Here is a 20,851-nt window from a genome sequence, read left to right on the forward strand (position 1 = left end):
GTGATGTTTGTGTAAAATTTAAAAACTCTTTGCCTAATCAAGGCCACAAAGACTTTCTCCTACGTATACATCTGTAAGTTGTAGAATTTTAAGTGTATTTAAGCCTATAATTCATTTTGAGATAATTTTTTATGACATTGAAATATAAGTCAATATTCTTGTTTGCTTGTTTCTTTGCATATGTATTTTTCTTTTCTTTTCTTCTTTTTTACCCCCCGAGACAGAGTTTCACTCTTGTCACCCAGGCTGGAGTGCAGTAGCATGATCTTGGCTCACTGCAACCTCTGCCTCCCGGCTTTAAGCGATTCTCCTGCCTCAGCCTTTGGAGTAGCTGGAATTACAGGCGCACACCACCACACCCAGCTAAGTTTTGTATTTTTAGTAGAGACGGGGTTTCACCATGTTGGCGAGGCTCGTCTTGAACCCCTGACCTCGTGATCCACCTGCCTTGGCCTCCCAAAGTGCTGGGATTACAGGCATGAGCCACTGCACCCAGACTGCATATGTATGCTTAAATGTTCCAGTACCATTTGTTAAAAAGACTATCCTTTCTCTACTGAATTGTCTTTGCACCTGTGTCAAAAATCAAATGACCACATTTGTGCGGGTTTATTCCTGTGCTTTCTATTCATTCCATTGATCTATGTGCTATGGTTTAGATATGTTCTCCAAACTTCACGTGTTGGAACCTTTATCTCCAATGCAACAGTATTGAGAGGTGGGACACAGTAAAGGTAATTAGAGGCAGAGCCCTCATGACTGGATTAAGACCCTTAACTTGGTAGTAGGTTCCTTTTAAAAAGATGAGTTCAGCCTCATTTCCTGTCTCACCATATGCTTATTCTGCCATGTTGTGACACAGCAAGAAGGCCCTCACAAGATGTGGCCCCTTGATCTTGGACTTCCCAGTATCCGGAACCATGAGCCACATAAACTGCTGTTCATTATAAATTACCCAGTGATGTAGTTCGGATATTTGTCCCCACCCAAATCTCACATTGAAATATAATCCCCATTGTTGGAGGTGGGTCCTGGTGGGATGTGTTGGGGTCATGGGGGCAGACCTCTCATGGCTTGGTGCTGTTCTTGCAATAATGGGTGAACTCTCATGAGATCCGGCTGTGTAAGTGTGTGTGGTACCTCTCCCTCAACTCTCTCTCTTTTGCTCCTGCTTTCACCATGTGACATGCCTATTCCCACTTCACCTTTTCCAATGATTATAAGTTTCCTGAGGTTTCCTTAGAAGCAGATGCAGGTCCTATGCTTCCTGTAAAGCCTGCAGAACCATGAGCCAATTAAATCTCTTTTCTTATAAATTATCTAGTCTTGGGTATTTGTTTATTGCAATGTAAGAACAGTCCAATACGCCAAGTCTGTGGTATTATGTTAGAGAAGTATGAAATGGACTAAGACAGAATAGTGGTGCTAGAGAGTCAGTTGTTATAACAAATACCAGTAAATGTGGAAGCAACTTTGGAAGTGGGTAGTGGGTAGACGACAGAAGAATTGGGAGAGAGGTTAGAAGATTCTATATTGCTATGAAATGAACATTAAGGGTAATTCTTGTGAGGGCACAGAATACAAGAATAGCTACAGGGAAAGTCTGAGTCTTCCTAGAAATTACTTAAATGGTCATGACCAGAATGCTGTTAGAAATATGGATGGTTGTGATCCCAGCACTTTGGGAGGCCAAGGCAGGCAGATCACGAGGTCAGGAGATTGAGAACATCCTGGGTAACACGGTGAAACCCCGTCTCTACTAAAAAATACAAAAAATTAGCCGGGCGCGGTGGTGGGTGCCTGTAGTCCCAGCTACTCGGGAGGCTGAGGCAGGAGAATGGTGTGAACCCGGGAGGCAGAGCTTGCAGTGAGCAGTGATTGCGCCACTGCACTCCAGCCTGGGCCACAGAGCCAGACTCCGTCTCAAAAAAAAAAAAAAAGAAAAGAAAAGAAATATGGATGGTAAAGGCCTTTATGATGAGGTATCAGAGAGTAATGAAGAATACCTTATTAGAAACTGAAACAAAGGCTATCCTGTTACAAAGTGGCAAAGATTTTGACTGAATTGTGTTTGTGCTTAAGGTCTTTATGAAAGGCAGAATTGTAAAGTAATGAACTAGGACATCTGGTGGAAGAAATTTCTTTTTTTTCTAGAGACGGAGTTTTGCTCTTGTTGTCCAGGCTGGAATACAGTGGCACAATATCGGCTCACTGCAACCTCCACCTCCCGTGTTCAAGTGATTCTCCTCCCTCAGCTTCCCGAGTAGCTGGGATTACAGGCAACCGCCACCATGCCTGGCTAATTTTTTGTACTTTTAGTAGAAACGGGGTTTCACCATGTTGGCCAGGCTGGCCAGGCTGCTCTCAAACTCCTGAACTTAAAATTTCGAAGCAAAATCTCAAAGGAGCTTCATGGATACTTTTTTTTTTTTTTTTTTTTTTTTTTGACATGGAGTCTTGTTCTGTCCCCCAGGCTGCAGTGCAGTGGTGTGATATCAGCTCACTGCAACCTCCGCCTCCTGGGTTCAAGCGATTCTCCTGCCTCAGCCTACCAAGTAGCCAGGATTACAGGTGTGAACCACCATGTCTGGCTAATTTTTGTATTTTTAGTAGAGACGGTGTTTTACCATGTTGGTCAGACTGGCCTTGAACTCCCGACTTCAGGTGATCAGCCCACCTTGGCCTCCCAAAGTGCTGGGATTACAGGCATGAGCCACCACACCCAGCCTAAGCTGCATGGCTACTTTGTTGTTGTTTTTTTTGAGACGGAGTCTCGGAGTCTCGCTCTGTTGCTCAGGCTGGATTGCAGTGGTGCGATCTCTGCCTCCTGGGTTCAGCCATTCTCCTGACCCAGCCTCCCGAGTAGCTGGGACTACAGGTGCCTGCCACTACAACTGGCTAATTTTTTTGTATTTTTAGTGCAGATGGGTTTTTGCTGTGTTAGCCAGGATGGTCTTGATCTCCTGACCTCATGATCCACCCACCTCAGCCTCCCTAACAGCACATAGTAAGATGCAAGAATACAGAAATGATTTAGAGACAAAATTTATAATTAAAAAGAAGAAAAAAGCAGAGTAGAAAGATTTGGAAAATTTGCAGCCTGGCCATGTAAAGAATCCAAAGGCATCTTTAGGAGGGCCAACGAAGGGTGTGGCCAAATGACCATTTGCTAAGAAGATTGGTACTGATGGAAAGGAGCCAGGTGCTAGTCACTAAGGCAGGGGGAGAAAGACTGGGAAGGCATTTGAGAAATCTCTAAGACTGTCTCTCTAATCTAGGACCTTTAGGACCAGGTGTCCAGAGGGCACCCACAGCACCTCAGCATTTGCTGCCCTGCACCACATTCCCGTGCACTGGTCCTCAGTCACTCCAGCTACTGTTCAGATGGGCCCAGCAGTAAACCTTGATGGTGTTCACATTTTGCAGATGGCAAGGTGGTTATATAGGTTCTAATTCTTCAGATGGCAAGGTGACTACATAGGTTCACCTCAAGCATTAAGTACTGTACCAGATGGCAAAAGCAGTAAGCCTTGATGATGTCCACATTCTGCAGATGACAAGGTGGCTATGTAGGTTCTAATTCTTCAGACAGCAAGGTGGCTACACAGGTTTAGCTCCCCCCAGGTCCTACTGACACGAGGGGTAGAAAAAAAGTGGAGCACTGACTTGCACTATCTTGTTTGGTCTCACTGATGCCAGGTGGGGATGGAGGCTTAGCTTGGCACTCTAGCCCTTTGTCATTATCTTGGCAAGGGAATCAAAACACTGCCTGCTTCCACGAGGTGAGATTTGGAAGATTAGTTCCTGGATCAGTCCATTAACACTATTCCAGGAGGTCAGCTGGAGCACCTTCTGCTTCTTGATAAGTAGGGATAGAAGATCAGCTCCCTGCTTGGGTTGCCAATATCACCCAGCAGGGGAACTTGGAGCATTGCCTGCTTCTACCAGGAAGGGAATGGAGGATTAGTGGGGAAATCAGAGCACCACCACCGGCTTCCACAGGGCAGGGGAGTGGGTGGGTTCTGTTAGGCTACTCTTTTTCTGGTCCTTTGGCTAGAGGAAAAGGCTCTTTAGGACCTTTATTTATTTATTTTTTTTCCTGTCTTTTGGAGGCTTCTGTAGTGCTCTATGATATTTGGGAGGCAATAAGAAAACCCATGGAATTCATCATATTGCTGAAGACACAAGGTCCCTGGGCAGACTGCCTTCTTCTTTCTGTCAGTTTGTTTTGTTTTGTTTTGTGAGACAAGGTCTGGCTCTATCACCCAGGCTGGAGTGCAGCGATATGATCTTGGCTCACTGCAACCTCTGCCTCCTGGGCTCAAACCATCCTCCCACCTCAGCCTCCTGAGTAGCTGAGACTACAGGCAGGCACCACCATGCCAGACTTATTTTGTATTTTTTGGTAGAGACTGGGTTCTGCCATGTTTCCCAGGCTGGCCTTGGCCTCGCAAAGTGCTGTGATTACAGGTCTGAGCCACTGCACCCAACCTCTACCTTTCAGAGTCTTTCTATGCATGTCTGCTGTGTTATATCTAGGGCATTTTTTTTTTTTTTTTTTTTTTTGAGATGGAGTCTCTCTCTGTCACCCAAGCTGGAGTGCAGTTGCGTGATCTCAGCTTACTGCAACCTCTGCTTCCGGGTTCCAGTGATTCTCCTGCCTCAGCTTCCCAAGCAGCTGGGATTACAGACGCGTGCCACCATGCCCAGCTACTTTTTGTATTTTTAGCAGAGACGGGAGTTTCATCATCTTGGACAGGCTGGTCTTGAACTCCTGACCTCGTGATCTACCCGCCTTGGCCTCTCAAAGTGCTAAGATTACAGGCGTGAGCCACTGTGCCTGGCCTTTTTTCTATTATTAGTAGAGATGGGTTTCACCATATTGGCCAGGGTGCTCTCGAACTCCTGACTTCAGGTAATCCTCCTGCCTCAGCCTCCCAAAGTGCTGGGATTACAGGTGTGAGCCACCACAGCTAGTCTCTTTTTTTTTTTTTTTTTTTTTTTGAGACAGAGTCTCACTCTGTCACCCAGGCTGGAGTGGAATGGCGTGATCTTGGCTCACTGCAACCTCTACCTCCCAGGTTCAAGCAATTTTCTTGCCTCAGCCTCCCAGGTAGCTGGGATTACAGGCGCATGCCACAATGCCTGGCTAATTTTTGTATTTTTAGTAGAGACAGGGTTTCACCATGTTGGCCAGTCTAGTCTTGAACTCCTGACCTTGTGATGCCTGCCTTGGCCTCCCAAAGTGCTAGGATTACAGGCGTGAGCCACCACGCCCGGCCTGCCTTACATATTCTTGTTTGAACTTACAATTTTGATTTTAAAACATGCTGTGGAAACCACCCCCACTTGTGAGTTAGTACATCCACATCCGTACTTTTAATGGTGATCTACTTTATCTTCACATTGCTTTCAATTGTTTGTTGTTATGAACTCATTTGCAAGGTATACGTGATGGTTAATTTTATGTGTTAATTTGGTTAGACCACAGTGTTCAGATATTTGATCAACATTACTCTGGATGTTTCTGTGAAGGTGTTTTTGGATAAAATTAACTTTTAAATTGGTGAACTTTGAATAGAAAAGATTAACAAAGACTGACCTCCCCTGAGCAAGAGAGGATTCTGCCAGTGGACTGCATTGTGACTCAGACTGCAACTCTTCCCTGCTGGCCTACGCTGCAGATTTTTGGACCAAGGAAGCCTTCACAATTATGTCAGCCTTTTCTCTGACAACTGACTAATGTATAGAATCACTTGACAATTATATTATTGGGATTATTTTAACTGTAAGATTGCTAAAGAAAATTCTCATGTTGAAGTATGATACAAAGAAGCTTTTAGAAAGTTTATACAACTTAATACAATTTGATAGAAGTAAACATTTTTTCCCACATCTACGTCAAGCTTGAATATTTCCCAGTATTTAAATTAAGCTTTTCATATAAGTTTTAAAATGTTTTCCAGTCTTAGATGTCATGGTATATTATGTGATATTTTAAATATCTGCATTTCTTTAATTTTTCGCAATATACTTTTGACTGGGAATATGGTTTGGATCTGTGTCCCCACCAAAGCTGCTGTTGAATTGTAACCCCGAATGTTGAAAGTGGGGCCTTTGGGAGTTGATTGGATCATGAGGTGGGTTTTTCACGAATGATTTAGCAACCTACCCCCATACTGTTCTTGTGATAGTGAGTTCTCATGAGATCTGATCATTTAAAAGTGTGTGGCACCTGCCCTTCTCTCTCTTGCTCCTATTCCAGCCATGTAAAGTGCTTGCTCCCTGTTTGCCTTCTGCCATAATTGGAAGTTTCCTGAGGTCTCCCCAGAGGCTGAGCCAGATGCCAGCATCATACTTCCTGTACAGCCTGTGGAACCATGAGCTAATTAAACCTCTTTTCTTTAAAATTACCCAGTCTCAGGGATTTCTTTATAGCAATGTGAGAACAGACTAATACAATTGGGTTGTTTCCTAATTGTTGAGTTTTTAAAATTTTTTCTGTGGTAAGGACATTTAACATGAAATCTACTCTTAGCAATTTATCTGTGTACAATACATTGTTGTTGAACGCAGATATTATGTTGTATAGCAAATCTTTAGGGCTTATTAATCTTGCTTCACTGACACTTTATGCTTGTTGATTAGTAACTCCCCATGTTCCCCACTCCCTTGACCCTGGCAACCACCATTCAGCTCTTTGTTTCTATGAATTTGACTACTTTAGATACATCATAGATGCATCATATAAATGAAATCATGCAATATTTGCCTTTCTGTGATTAGCTTATTTCACTTATAATACATCATAATGGCCTTATAATTCATCCATTTGTCACATATTGCAGAATTTCCTTTTTTCTTTTTCTTTTTTTTTTTTTGAATCAGGGTCTCACTCTCTCCCAGGCTGACGTGCAGTGACGTTATCATAACTCACTGCAGTCTCCAGCTCCTGAGCTCAAGAGATTCTCCCCTCTCTGCCTTCCAAAGTGCTGGGGTTACAAGCATGAGCCACAACAAGGGGCAATAGACTTTTCAAAGAGTTTCTTCTTACCTACCTCTGGATTTATTTTTATTTGACATTTGAAGCGCCAACTTGCTTACATTTTTCACTGCTGAGAGACACGCTATGATTTTTCCTTTTATGTTGTTTTTGTTTTTCAATATTTATTTTTCTATTCAGGGGTACATGTGCAAGTTTGTTACACAAATATGTTGCGAACTGGTGGGGTTTGGGCTTCTAGTGTACCCATCGCCCAAATAATTTCTCTTTTATTGTTTACTTTTTAACACTTTTTATTTTATTACTAGTATTTTAATTTTCTAGTCTTCAAATTAACTTTCTGATTCTTATTCGTAATTCACACTGATGTACCTCTTCGCTTCCTTCCGCACGCTGGCTGGGAAGGTTCCGACTTTCCCTAAGGTCGTGGACCAGCAGGCTTCTGGGAAACGGAGTCGCAAGTTCTTGGGCTCAGCGCGCATGCTCATGGGACAGGTCTCTGAGGCTCCTTCTGTGCAGGTGCAAATGGCGTAGGCGTTCCTTCTGGGAAGATTCTTCGGCTTCAAGTGGGAGACAGACCCCAAACCCCCAAGTCTATCCGCCGCTCAGGTACGGCTTGGATTGGGAGCGGCGGGCGAGCCGGCGGGATGGGAAGTGCTGCGCAGCTTGGGCAGCGGGTGGCAGGGCAGGCAGGAGGCGGTGGGCGCCCGGCGGTGGGAACACCAGCGCCTGCGCCTGAGCCCGGGAGGAACGGCGGGGTGGGGGCGGCATGGTCGAGGGAGGGGTCGGAGGTCAGGCGTGGGGAACGCGGGGGCGCGGGAACCCGGGGATGCGGGAGGCCGCGGGGTCCGAGTGTCCTACCCCTGGCGGAGCGGGCAGTGTGGACCAGGCGGCCGCGGGAGGGGTCGGGGGAGCCTTGGTGCCAGGCGGCACCGGGTGTGAAAGAACTGTCCAGTGAGAGAGATGAGTGAAATCAAGGTGAGACTTGATTTCCTCACGTGTGAAACCGGGGAATTAATACCTCCTCAGGGGGTTGTGCGGAGGATTCGGGAACGTGGTGACTGTGCCCGCAGTCAGTCACAGCGGCTGCTGTTAATGGAAACATGTTTCTTAATAGTTTATGCTCATAACCTCGTTCTCAGGTCAGTATAACTCCTGCTCTAACAAATAAGGAAAGGAGACCGAGAGGAAAGTGTTATGCCTAGAGTCACACAGCTAGGTAGCAGGTAAACACGCTAGAGGATGAACTCAGACATTTCTTTCTCCAGATGCCGTGGTCTGATTTACTGTCCTGCTTATAAAAGCCAGCGTTGCATCCTTCGCAGCAGTTAGCAGAAATAGTTTGAAGGGTTGACTCTTACCACGTAGCAGTTCTGTTTTTCAGAACTGATTTCCCCGAATGTGTCTTCGGAGCCCTTGGGACAGACAGCGTATTCCCGAGTTGGGTCTGCACAGTCCAGACTGGTCTATGTTCTCAGTAACTTTGTTTTGTGTTTATTGAAGGTCTCATCTGAGAGTCTATGGAACAGGAAAATTCAGAGTTAAACTGTGGCCTTGAGTGAGGATTTAAGTTAACATGAATTTGTCCTTTAGGTGCATTTCTTGTCTTCCTTGGAGCAAAGCACCTCTTGTGAAATAAGACATCTTGAGGAACAAGATCCACGTGGAAAAGAACCACTCCAAATCGGAGTTTCTGAGCAGAGGCACTAGCTCCCAGAAAGGAGCAGATACTAGTTTTGCATACAATGCTCAGAATAAGTAAGATTTGGATGATGTTGCCACATCAGAAGCCACGCCACAGGGAAGGTCTGCACCAGATTTCAAAAGAGAGTAGGAAAATGGACTTAGAAGAATGAAGGAGGGGTTAGGCCATGCAGGAAATATAGCTTCACTGGAAGGGTTTGGGAGACATGCTGTGGGTAAAGTGGTTTTAGAGCTAGAGCTGAGTAAATGCCATCTTCACCAATCCCAGTGTAGCCTCCACTGTTATTTCACTCCCTCTTCCCAGATCCCAAGATCTTTGCACTCCATGAATCTGGCATCAAAAGATAGGCTGATGAATTCCTTTCTTCTGATATTGTACGACAGTAGTACTAGAAAGGTTTTCTGTTTGTCTTGATCGAGGTTGGGAAAAATTGACCTGAGAGTGTAAGTGAATTTCCCTGGCTTTGTGTTAGTGGCAGAGCTGAGAGTAGACGCTGAGTCTCCTGACACCCAGGCCAGTGCTAATCACATTATCACTGTTAAAACAGACATCTTTAAAAGGCAGCCTTTTGAGAAACTACATATACTGTAGAAAAACAGCTTAAGTGACCTTATCTTAAAAGTGCCTCCAATCCTTTTTTCATAGCTTTGGGTGAGTTCTTTTAACTTAAGGAGTAAAATGAGGAAAAAGAAATCTATGTTCGATGAAACTTCTGATGAAGGCTGACATAGCTTTACTTCATTTAGTGTGTTGTAATTTGTTTAATCATTTTTGTTATAATTGTTTTATTTAAGAACACAAAGTGGTACATATGTTTTAAAAAATCAGCTGAAAACAGTTATATCCACTCAGTAAAAAAAAAGGACACATCCAAGCTCCATGTGATCATATAACTGTCACCAATAGACACACATGGATGCATCTTCATGGGTTTCTTCCTGCCTCTTTTCCAGGTTGAAAGCGATGTTCTCCCACAGAGAGACGTTTTACCGGCGACCCCCTGCCGGTGATGCTTGCAGTTTTTTAAGTAGGCAGATCCAAAACATTTCATATTTCTAGTGACTTGCTTCATTTTTTTTTTTTTAATCCCAGGTAAATCTTCAGAGATTTCTACATTTTTCCAGGATCAGCAGAAAATGAAGAAATCCTATGTGAGTTGATGAAGTAATTCTGTACTTTGTTTTACAGTGGATCTTAGCAGGTTGACTCTTACACTTAAATTGGAAAAGTCGAAATAGATACAATGAACTTCAAAGAAACAGGGTTAACACAATGATTCTCAAACTTTAGTGCATAAAAGTAACCTGGAAAGTTTGTTAAAACAGAACAGGGCCCGAGAATTTTCATTTTTAACAAGATTGCAGGCGATGATGCTAGGGTTCAGGTCTATAGGCCAATAAATAGCATTGGAACAGTAGATCAGAAGGGCAAAGTTGGCTTATATATGTCACATATATGTGTATGTATATGTGTATATATACACATAACTGTATGTATATATGTGTATATATACACGTATCTGTATGTATTTGTGTATATATACGCAATGTATATACACATACAGAGGTATTGATATCTGTATATATGTGTGTATATATGTGTGTGTATATATTGATGTATATACACACGCACATGTCATGTGGAGTTAGTTATCAGATTTGAGTTGCAAATATTTCTGACCTTCCTGGTAACTATGGCAAAGAGAGATGATCTGTTAATGGCTTTCACTGCTGATGAGAATGAAGCTACCTGGTTCCTTTTGGTACGTATGTGAAGCCTGATACTGGAAGCTGAAAAAAAAATATTTTTCTGCTCTTTTTTTTTTTTCCTGTTTTTTGAGACAGAGTCTCGCTCTGTCACCCAGGCTGGAGTGCAGTGGCGCGATCATGGCTCGCTGCAACCTCCGCCTCCGGGGTTCAAGCGATTCTCCTGCCTCAGCCTCCTGAGTAGCTGGGACTACAGGTGAGTGCCACAATGCCTGGCTAATTTTTTGTATTTTTAGTAGAGATGGGGTTTTACCATGTTGGCCAGGCTGGTCTTGAGCTCCTGACCTCGTGATCCGTTCACCTCGGCCTCCCAAAGTGCTGGGATTACAGGCGTGAGCCACTGTGCCGCCTTTTTTTTTTGCTTTTTATGCAGTGATGGACAGCCTTCTGGTGGCAACCATGAAATAAATACCTGTAATTATTCTTTAGTGAATGCAAAAAACAAGGTACTGAGCAACACTGAGTTAATGAAGTTTTTTAGGGACCACATTACTAGAGCCCATGTAAATTGCTTTCAGATAGGCTTGTTTTTTGTTTTTTTCTGGATAAAACTTAAAACATATAGAGAATAAATTGACTGTATGTCTTTAAAATAACTTTCCAAAAATCTTAGTCTTGCTTCATCTGTAGAATATTCAGTTAAGAGATTATTTTCTGGCAAATGTTTCTGCACTTAATCAAATTTTCAACCCATGCTTCATGCAGAATGGATTATTTCCTACCATTTGTTGGAATTTGATCTGTGAACATCACTAATGATATATTTGTTTATTGTGGTAAAATATACATAACGTAAAATTAACAATTTAAAGTGCACAATTCAGTGGCATTTAGCATAGTCCCAATGTTATGCAACTATCATCACTATTTAGTTCCAGAGCTTTTCATCATTCCAAAAGGAAACCTATACGCCTTAGAGTCACTTTCCATTCACCCCTGAGTGCACTCCCTTGCAACCACTAATATACTTTCTGTCTCTATGGACTTGCCTGTTCTGTATATTTTATATAAAAGTAATCATACACTATGGGTTTAGCTTTTTTTTTTTTTTTTTAATAGAGACAGGGCAGACTGGAGTGCAGTGGGTCAATCATTGCTCTCTGTAACCTTGAACTCCTGGGCTCAAGAAGTCCTCCCATCTTCGCCTCCCAAAGTGGTGGGATTACGGGAATGAGCCACTATGCCTAGCCAATATATCTGTCTTTCACCTAGTATAATATTTTCAAAGTTCATCTGTGTTATGGCATGTATCTGGCCTCATTCCTTTTTATTGCTGAATAATCTCTTACGTTGATGCACCTCATTTTGTTTATTCATCATTTGATGGATTTTTGGGTTGTTTATACCTAATAGCTATTGTGAATAGTACATTTATGAATATATGTGTATAAATTTTTGTTTGAACACCCGTTTTCAGTTTTCTGGATATATACCTAGAATTAGAATTGCTGGATCATATATTTTGTCTTTTACTGAGGAATCACCAAACTTTTTCATAGCACTGCATAATTTTACATTTCCACCAACAATGTTTGAGGATGACAGTTTCTGCACATCCTTGACAACATCTGTTATTGTTTATTTTTTAAATTATAGCCATTCTAGTGTTTGTAAAGTGGTATCTCATTGTGGCTTTGATTCGCTTTTTCCTAGTGACTAATGCATTTGAGCACCTTTTCATGTGCTTTTTGGCCATTTGTATATCTCTTTTGCAGAAGTGTCTATTCAAGTCCTTTGTCCATTTTTAAATTGGGTTTATTGTAAGAGTACTTTCGTGTACTAGACCCTTATTAGATATATGATTTTCAAATATTTTATTCTATGAGTTTTCTTTTCATTTTCTTGATAGTATCCTTTAATTCATAAAAGGTTTTAATTTTGATGAAGTCTGGTTAATCTATATTTTCTTTTGTTGCACACTTTTGATGTCATATCTAAGGATCCATTGCCAAACCTAAGGTCATGAGGTTTACTTCTGTATTTTCTCCTAAGAGTGTTATGGTTTTAGCACTTACATTTAGGACTTTGACCTATTTTGAATTAATTTTTGTTTATAGTGTAAGGAAGTGGTCCAACTTCACATTTATTTGCCTGTGGATATCCAGTTATCCCAACACCAATTTTGAAAAAACTATTCTTTCTCCCATTGTATTGTCTTGGCACCTCTGTTGAGAATCAGTTGACCATAGATGTATGCGTTTCTTTTTGGACTCTTAATTCCATTCAATTGATCTGTATGTCTGTCTTTGTGCCAGTTCCATACTGTTTTGTTTACTGTAGCTTTGTAGAAGTCTTGAAGCCATAAAGTGTGAGTCCTGATTTGTTTATCTTTGTCAAGATTCTTTTGGCTCTTCAGGGTCTCTTGCAGTTCCATGAGTTTGATGGTCATGTCCGTTTTTGCAAAAAAGGTTATTTGATTTTGTATCGAATCTGTAGAACACTTTGGGAAGTATTGCCTTCTTAACCATATTAAGTATTCTATTCATGAACAAGGACTATCTTTCCCTTTATTTAGGTCTTTAATTTCTTTCAGCAAAAGTTTTATGGTTTTTAGTATGTAAGTCTTAGACCTCCTTGGTTAAATCTATTCCTAAGTATTCTTTTGATACTATTGTAATTAGAATTATTATTTTTAAATTATAAATTATTTTTAAAATTTACTTCTTGGATTGTTAATTGCATAGAAAGACAGCTAATTTTTCAGTGTTAATCTTGGTCTTACAGCTTATTGAATTTCTTTTTTTTCTTTTTTCTTTTTTTTTTTTTTTTTTGAGATGGACTCTTGCTCTTTCACCAGGCTGGAGTGCAGTGGCGCAATCTCGGCTCGCTGCAACCTCCACCTCTTGGGTTCAAGTGATTGTCCTGCCTTAGCCTCTGGAGTAGCTGGGACTACCGATGTGCACCACCACTCCCAACTAATTTTTGTATTTTTAGTAGACACAGGGTTTCACCATGTTGGCTGGGATGGTCTCTATCTCTTGACCTCGTGATCTACCCACCTGTGCCTCCCAGCGTTCTGGGATTACAGGTGCGAGCCACCGCGTGGACCTTGAATTTCTTTATTAGCTCTAATGGTTTCTTTGTGGATTCTCAAGGATCTTCTGTTCATAAGACCGTGTCATCTACAAGTAGAGATAGTTTTACCACTTAACAGAGGTGAAAGATTAGGGCCTTCTCAGGTCTTTTCTGAACATGGGCCTTGTCCTAGATATATGTGTCATCATCGGGATTCCCAGGAGTATATGGAAGCTTTTCCAAAGCCCAAAAGCATCTCACTCTTCCACCCAGGCTTATTTTTATGTATCTGTTGTTGACCCCAATTGATATCCTTTGCCCCAAAGGCCACAGCTGGCCTTTAAACGATTTACCTTTAAAGGATTTCAATAGGTGTCTGCTACATAGTCATTTCTCTGTCTGAGAGTTCTTAGCACTGTTCGTTACTCTTTCGGCCACCACCAGACAGAGCAAAACAGACAACCCCAGTTGTTTGAGAACCAGCTCTATTCTGCTCCTTCAAGCACTGGGAACTCACACCAGGAATACAGGATTTCATCTTAAAGACTGTTACTGAGTCAGTGTTATGGGTTGAATTGTGTCTCCTGCAAATTTCATTCATTGCAGTCTCCACCCACAGTACCTCAGAATGTTGCCTTATTTGGAGATAGATTCTTTACAGAGATAATAAAGTTAAAGTGAAGTCATGAGGGTGGGCCCTCATCTAATATGACTGGTGTATTAATTAGTCCATTTTCACACTGCTGTAAAGAAACACCTGAAAATGGGTAATTTATAAAGAAAAGAGATTTAATTGGCTCATGGTTCTGCAGATTGTATGGGTAACATGGCTGGGGAGGCCTCAGGAAACTTAAAACCATGGAGGAAGGCAAAGAGGAAAGAGGCACTTCTTGCATGGCCAGAGCAGGAAGAAGAGAGTGAAGGGGGAGGTACTACATACTTTTAAAAACAGCCAGATCTTGTGAGAACTCACTATCATGAGAACAGCAAGCGGGAAATCCGCCTTCATGATCCAGTCATCTCCCACCAGCCCCTTCTTTCAACATTGGGGATTACAGTTTGACATGAGATTTGTGTGGGGACACAAATTCAAACCATATCAATTGGTGTCCTTTTCAAAGGGAAATTTGGACACGGAGAGACCTACAGAAGGAAGACCATGTAAAGACATAAGGAAGGTGACTGTTTGCAAGCCAAGGAGAGAATCCTAGAACAGATCTTTCCTTCAGAGCTTTCAGAAGGAAGCAGCCCTCCTGACACCTTGACTTTGGACTTCTAGCCTCCAGACTGTGAGAAAATATATTTCTGTCATTCAAGCTGCCCAGTCTGTGGTACTTTATTATGACAGCACTAGCAAACTCATAGAGCTTGTGAGGGGAATGGGGCGAAGGTGAGTTAAAACAACGTAGATCTTTCCTGCCAGGTTTCAGCTGCCATTCTCCTGATTAAGATTTGCTTAGTTGCTGTAAACCTTTGTCTATATACCAGAATTCTAATAAAGCTGCTCTGACATTTTTTTCCCGTATTTCTGTGGAGGGATGGGCCCTGGGAGTTCCCCTCTCTGCCATTTTCCCAGACTGTGGTCTGTCACCAGTATTTTGCAGGTTTTGAGTTAGTTGACCTTTCTGCAGCACCTGACCCTACTGCCTGTTTTCTGCACAGCCTTTGCTGCTGGTTCCTGTGGCACCACACCACCCTCTTCTCTTACCTTCCTTCTAATGACATCTCATTCAAGGAATCTTTTCAACTTCATGGTAAATAACATATCCCCCATGTATTGGTTTCCTATTCCTGAATGTAGCAAATTATCACTAATGTGGTAGTGTAAACCACACATTCATTATCTTAGAGTTCTGGAAATCAGGAGGCTGAAATTAGTCTTATATGACTAAAATCAAGGTGGTGGTGGGACTGGTACCTTCTGGAGACTGTGAAGGGGGATCCTTTTCCTTGCTTATTTCAGGTTATCATGGCCCTTTCTTCGATTTTCAAAGCATGTGATGACTTCAGTCAGCCTTTGCCTGTAAAATGCCTTCTCATCTGTAGTCAGATGTCCCTCTGACTCCCTATAAAGACATGTGATTACATTTATGGCCCACTTGGATAATCCAGGACAGTCTCCACTTTTCAAGTTTCATAATCACATCTGCAAAGTCCTTTTTGCCATTTACGGTCATAGTCACAAGTTCCAGGGATTAGGACGTGGATATCTGTGGGGCCATTGTTCAGCCCACCACATCTGGGTTTTGATCTGTGACTCCCTGTTCCATCCTATTTACATACATGCATTGGCTTCTTACTCTCTTTGTATAAGTACATGGAGATGTATGTTTGTATCATGGAAGAGTATACATTTTTGTTTATATGATTTTTAGAATTATATAGCCCACCTCAATTGGTATATATGTTACTGCAGCTAGTAAAAAAAATTAATATTGCACTGAAGATCTATCCAAGTTGATTAGTTTATTCCTTTTTATTCCGTATATTCTGAGACCATACTGCATTTTATCCATTTTTTCATTGAAAGGCATTTAGGTCATTTCCATTTTTCCTTATTGTGTGTAATACTTCAGTAAACATTCTTTACTTTGTCTGCATAAAGAGAAAGGATTTCCAGACTGGGCACAGTGGCTCACACCTGTAATCCCAGCACTTTGAGAGGCCAAAGTGGGAGGATTGCTTGAGCCCAGGAGTTTTTGAGCAGCCTGGGTAACATAGGGAGACCCTGTCTCTACAAAAAAAAAAAAAATTTAATTACCTGGGCATGGTGGTGCATGCTTCTAGTCCCAGCTAATCAGGAGTCTGAGGCAAGAGGACTGCTTGAGCCCAGGAGTTCAAGGCTGCGGTGAGTTGTGATCAAGCCACTGCTCTCTAGCCTGGGCAACAGAGCGAGAAAGGATTTCCAGAGTTACTTGGTGCTACCAGTTTGTCTACCAAGTTACCATACCACAGCCGTTTATGAGAGTACCATTTTCTTCCTCTTCTTCCTAGCAATCGATATAGTCATATTTTAAAATTCTGGTCAATCTGGTAGATAAAGAAAACCTCTTTGTTTTGATTTGAATTTCTCTGATTGTAGGGTTGAGCCTTTCAGTTTTCTTTTGTTCATATCCCTTACATACTTTTCTATTGATTTGGTTCTGTATTTCTTACTAATTTATAAATTTGAAATTGTGTATAGTAATCTTTGTGTTATTTTTCTTTTTTTTTTTTGAGAAAGAGTTTTGCTCTTATTGCCCAGGCTGGAGTGCAATCGCACAATCTCTGCTCACTGCAACCTCCGCCTCCCTGGTTCAAGCGATTCTCCTACCTCAGCCTCCTGAGTAGCTGGGATTATAGGCATGCGCCACCATGCCCAGCTAATTTTGTATTTTTAGTAGAGATGGGGTTTCTCCATGTTGGTGAGGCTGGTCTTGAACTGCCGACCTCAGGTGATCTGCCTGCCTCGATCTCCGAAAGGGCTAGGATTACAGGCGTGAGCCACTGTGCCCGGCTTATTATTATTATTATTATTATTATTATTATTACTGAGGTGGAGTCTCACTCTGTCACCCAGCCTGGAGTGCAGTGGCGCCATCTTGGCTCACAGCAACCTCCACCTCCTGGGTTCAAGCAATTCTGCTGCCTCAGCCTCCTGAGTAGCTGGGATTACAGGCGCCCACCACCACGCCCTGCTACTTTTTTTTTTTCCCCTAAGACGGAGTTTCGCTCTTGTTGCCCAGGCTTGAGTACAATGGTGCTATCTTGGCTCACTGCAACCTCTGCCTCCTGAGTTCAGGTGATTGTCCTGCCTCAGCCTCACAAGTAGCTGGGGTTACAGGTGCCCACCACCACGCCCGGCTAATTTTTTCTTTTTTTTCTTTTTTTGAAGTAGAGATGGGGTTTCACCATGTTGGCCAGGCTGGTTTCAATCTCCTGACCTCAAGTGATGCTCCCGCCTCGGCCTCCCAAAGTGCTAGGATTACAACCAATTTTTGTATTTTCAGAGGAGAGGGGTTTCACCATGTTGGCCAGGCTGGTCTGCAACTCCTGACCTCAGATGATCCACCTGCCTTGGCCTTCCAAAGTGCCAGGGTTACAGTTGTGAGCCACCGTACCTGGCCTTTTTTCTTAATTTGAAAATCTGTATTCCAAAGGGCATTAACATGATTATTTGCTTTATCCTGTAAAACATGATATACCAAACTAACAATACCAATATTATTGTTAACAAAATATTTTTGAAACCAGTTTAAGATTTATTTTGCAGTTCTTTTGTCCTTAGGGCACAGCCCCATTGTGACATACAATTAGATTCCTTTGTTTTAAATTTAGCAGAAATAATTCTCTGAGTGGTATGGCATCAACTTTAGATATATTTATTTGTTTCATTGCTGTTTGTTTTTAGGGTTTCATTTTGAGAATAATTTTTTATAATTATGAAAAATATTTAAATGTTTGCAAAGACAGATCTGTAAAGCAAAGTATATTCAGAGATCAGTCTGGGATTCATCACTTTCCCTCCATCTGATTCCTTGTTCCTTTTTTCACCTTATGAAGAATGATTCATTTTGTTTTATGACTTATCTTTTTATCGTTATTTTTAATATAAGTAGATCTGTATGTAGATACACATATTTTCCTTTTGTATATAAAAGCTGCCACATTATACTTGATTTTCTCAGACTTCCTCTGATCATATAATAGAACCTGGAGTTCACTCTGCAGTGGGATATGCAGGTCTTCCTTATGTCTTATTTCAGTCGCTTAGCACTCTGTAGTGTGAATGTACAACATACGTTCAACCAATTGTTTACTAATCAACATTTGGGTTGTGTCTAGTCTTTCGCAAATATAAATACTGCTGTAGCTTTGTGCCTACATCTTTTCAACTTTTTTTTTTTTTTTTGGTGGGGGGAGACGGATTTTCGCTCTGTTGCCCAGGCAGGAGTGCAATGGCATGATCTCAGCTCCCTGTAACTTCCACCTCCTGGGTTCAAGAGATACTCCCTATCTCAGGCCCCCAAGTAGCTGGCATTACAGGTGCCCACCACCGTGCCTGGGTAACTTTTTTGTGTGTTTTTAGTAGAGATGGGGTTTCACCATATTGGTTAGGCTGGTCTTGAACTCCTGACCTCAGGCGATCCGCCTGCCTTGGCCTCCCAAAGTGCTAGGATTACAGGTGTGAGCCGCCGCGCCCGGCCCCATCTTTTCAATTTTTGGCTAATGTGTCTTTGTGGTAGATTCTTAGAAGTGGGATTTCTAGGTCCACTGGTAAATTCATACATATATAATGTAACTGAATACTACCATATTTCACTTCACAGTGGCTGCTTATTTTGTATTCTCACGAGCAGGATATGAGTATGCTTTTATGCCTATAGCAAACCAAACTAAGTGTATGTGTTATTCTTTTGGGTTTCTGCCAGTCTGATAGGAGTGAATGGTTCAATGCAATTTTTACTTACATTTTATTTTTATTTTTTTTTTACTTTAAAGGGTAATCTTTTTTTTTTTTTCAGATGGAGTCTTGTTCTGTCGCCCAGACTGGAGTGCGGTGGCGCGATCTTGGCTCACTGCAACCTCTGCCTCCCGGGTTCAAGTGATTCTTCTGCCTCAGCCTCCTGAGTAGCTGGGACTACAGGCGCCTGTCACCACGCCCGGCTAATTTTTTTTGTATTTTTAGTAGAGACGGGATTTCACTATGTTGGCCAGGATGGTGTTGAATTCCTGACCTCATGATCCGCCCTCCTCAGCCTCCCAAAGTGCTGGGATTACAGGCGTGTGCCACCGTGCCCAGCCAATTTTTGTATGTTTAGTGGAGACAGGGGTTCACCATGTTGACCAGGCTGGTCTCGAACTCTTGACCTCAGGTGATCCGCCTGTCTGGGCTTCCCAAAGCGCTGGTATTACAGGTGTGAGCCACCGCGCCCAGCCTTTCCTTCTGTATTTTTAGGAAAGCTTTGCCTTTTCTTTGTCATGTAAGTTACAGGTACTTATTCCCAGTTTGTCCTTGTTTTTTTTTTTTTTTTTTGAGATTCTGTCTCAAAAGAAAAGAAAAAAAATAAGTACAATAAACACCAGTTTACCTAGATTCAACAGTTTTAAGTATTCTTCCACATTTTCTCTCTCTATATGTAATTTTTCCAGGCCAGACAAAGTGGTTCATGCCTGTAATCCCAACACTTTATAGGGCAAAGGTGGGAGGATTGCTTGAGCCCAGGAGTACAAGACCACCCTGAGTAACATAATGGGACCCCATGTTACAAAATATTTTAAAAAATTAGCTGGACATGGCTGTGTACACCTTTAGTCCCAGCTACTCAAGAAGCTGAGGCAGAAGGATCACTTGAACCTGGGAGGTCAAGGCTGCAGTGAGCTATGATCGTGCCACTGCACTCCAGCCTGAGTGACAGAGTGAGCTACCATCTCAAAAAACAAAACAAAATCTCCATTTTCCCCAAAAATGTCCTCTGTAGCTTTGCTGGGCCCAAGAGCCAATCAAAGATGATGTTTTTTTATTCCTTCATCATAATGAACATTTAAAATATGTCCTGGTCGGGAGTCTTGTTGAACAGTTATTCTTGAATTTAACTGCTTTTCAGAATCATTTGGAGCTCTTTAACTATTCCTATACCTAGGTGATATGCAACCATGCTTAGAAGCACTGTTGTAGACTGCCTGCACATCTGTATTTGACTGATTTATTTTTCCTCACAATCAGATTCATATTATACTTTTTTTTTTCTTTTTTTCTCGAGAATGAATCTAGCTCTGTCGCCCAGGCTAGAATGCAGCGGCACGATCTCGGGTTACTGCAAACTCCACCTCCCGGGTTCAAGTGATTCTCGTGCCTCAGCCTCCCAAATAGCTGATGTCACCATGCCTAGCTAATTTTTGTATTTTTAGTAGAGATAGGGTTTTACTGTGTTGGCCAGGCTGTCCTCAAACTCCTTACCTCGTGATCCATCCGCCTTGGCCTCCCAAAGTGCTAGGATTATAAGCGTGAGCCACCGCGCCTGGCATATACATTTATCTTATGCCAGTTTATTATGTACTTTTTATATGGTCTGTTTGTACCACTATTTGTAATGGTACCAAATATCTCCATTTGAAAAGTAGACTTTCTTTTCCTTTTTGTAAACTAATAATCTTTGGGTGGAATACGGAGACTATGTGAACATCCTCTTCCCAATAATCTTTGCCAATGGTTGACTATTTAGGGTGAGCACTTCTCAGCATGTTTATTGGCCATGTTAGTGTTGTCTTTTGTGAAATGACTGTTCAGATATTTTCCCCCATTTTTCTATTAGGTTGTCTTGCTTTTATTGATTTTAGAAGTATTTTATATATTCTGGGTATAGTCCCTTTAAAAGTTGG

The 20,851-nt window shown here is 42.0% G+C and overlaps 1 protein-coding gene across 10 annotated transcripts in view; it reads left to right on the forward strand.

Annotated features, from left to right (window-relative positions):
* The first annotated feature begins 7,444 nt into the window (after window positions 1-7,444).
* The window catches only part of LOC105463239 (zinc finger protein 33B-like), a 38,225-nt gene continuing 24,818 nt past the window's right edge, over window positions 7,445-20,851 (forward strand). For 3 of the 10 annotated variants that reach the window (XM_071070138.1, XM_071070139.1, XM_071070146.1), the window contains exons 1-2: window positions 7,445-7,612; window positions 9,801-9,859. The gene's annotated coding sequence lies outside the window, so the exon portion shown is untranslated. Of the gene's footprint in view, window positions 7,613-9,800; window positions 9,860-14,610; window positions 14,880-15,151; window positions 15,244-18,993; window positions 19,453-20,851 lie in introns of all 10 variants that reach the window. The other 7 variants (XM_071070140.1, XM_071070141.1, XM_071070142.1 and 4 more) reach the window with 7 other exon arrangements.

Source organism: Macaca nemestrina, chromosome 9 (genome assembly GCF_043159975.1).
Source record: "Macaca nemestrina isolate mMacNem1 chromosome 9, mMacNem.hap1, whole genome shotgun sequence".
In the NCBI taxonomy this organism is placed as follows: domain Eukaryota; kingdom Metazoa; phylum Chordata; class Mammalia; order Primates; family Cercopithecidae; genus Macaca; species Macaca nemestrina.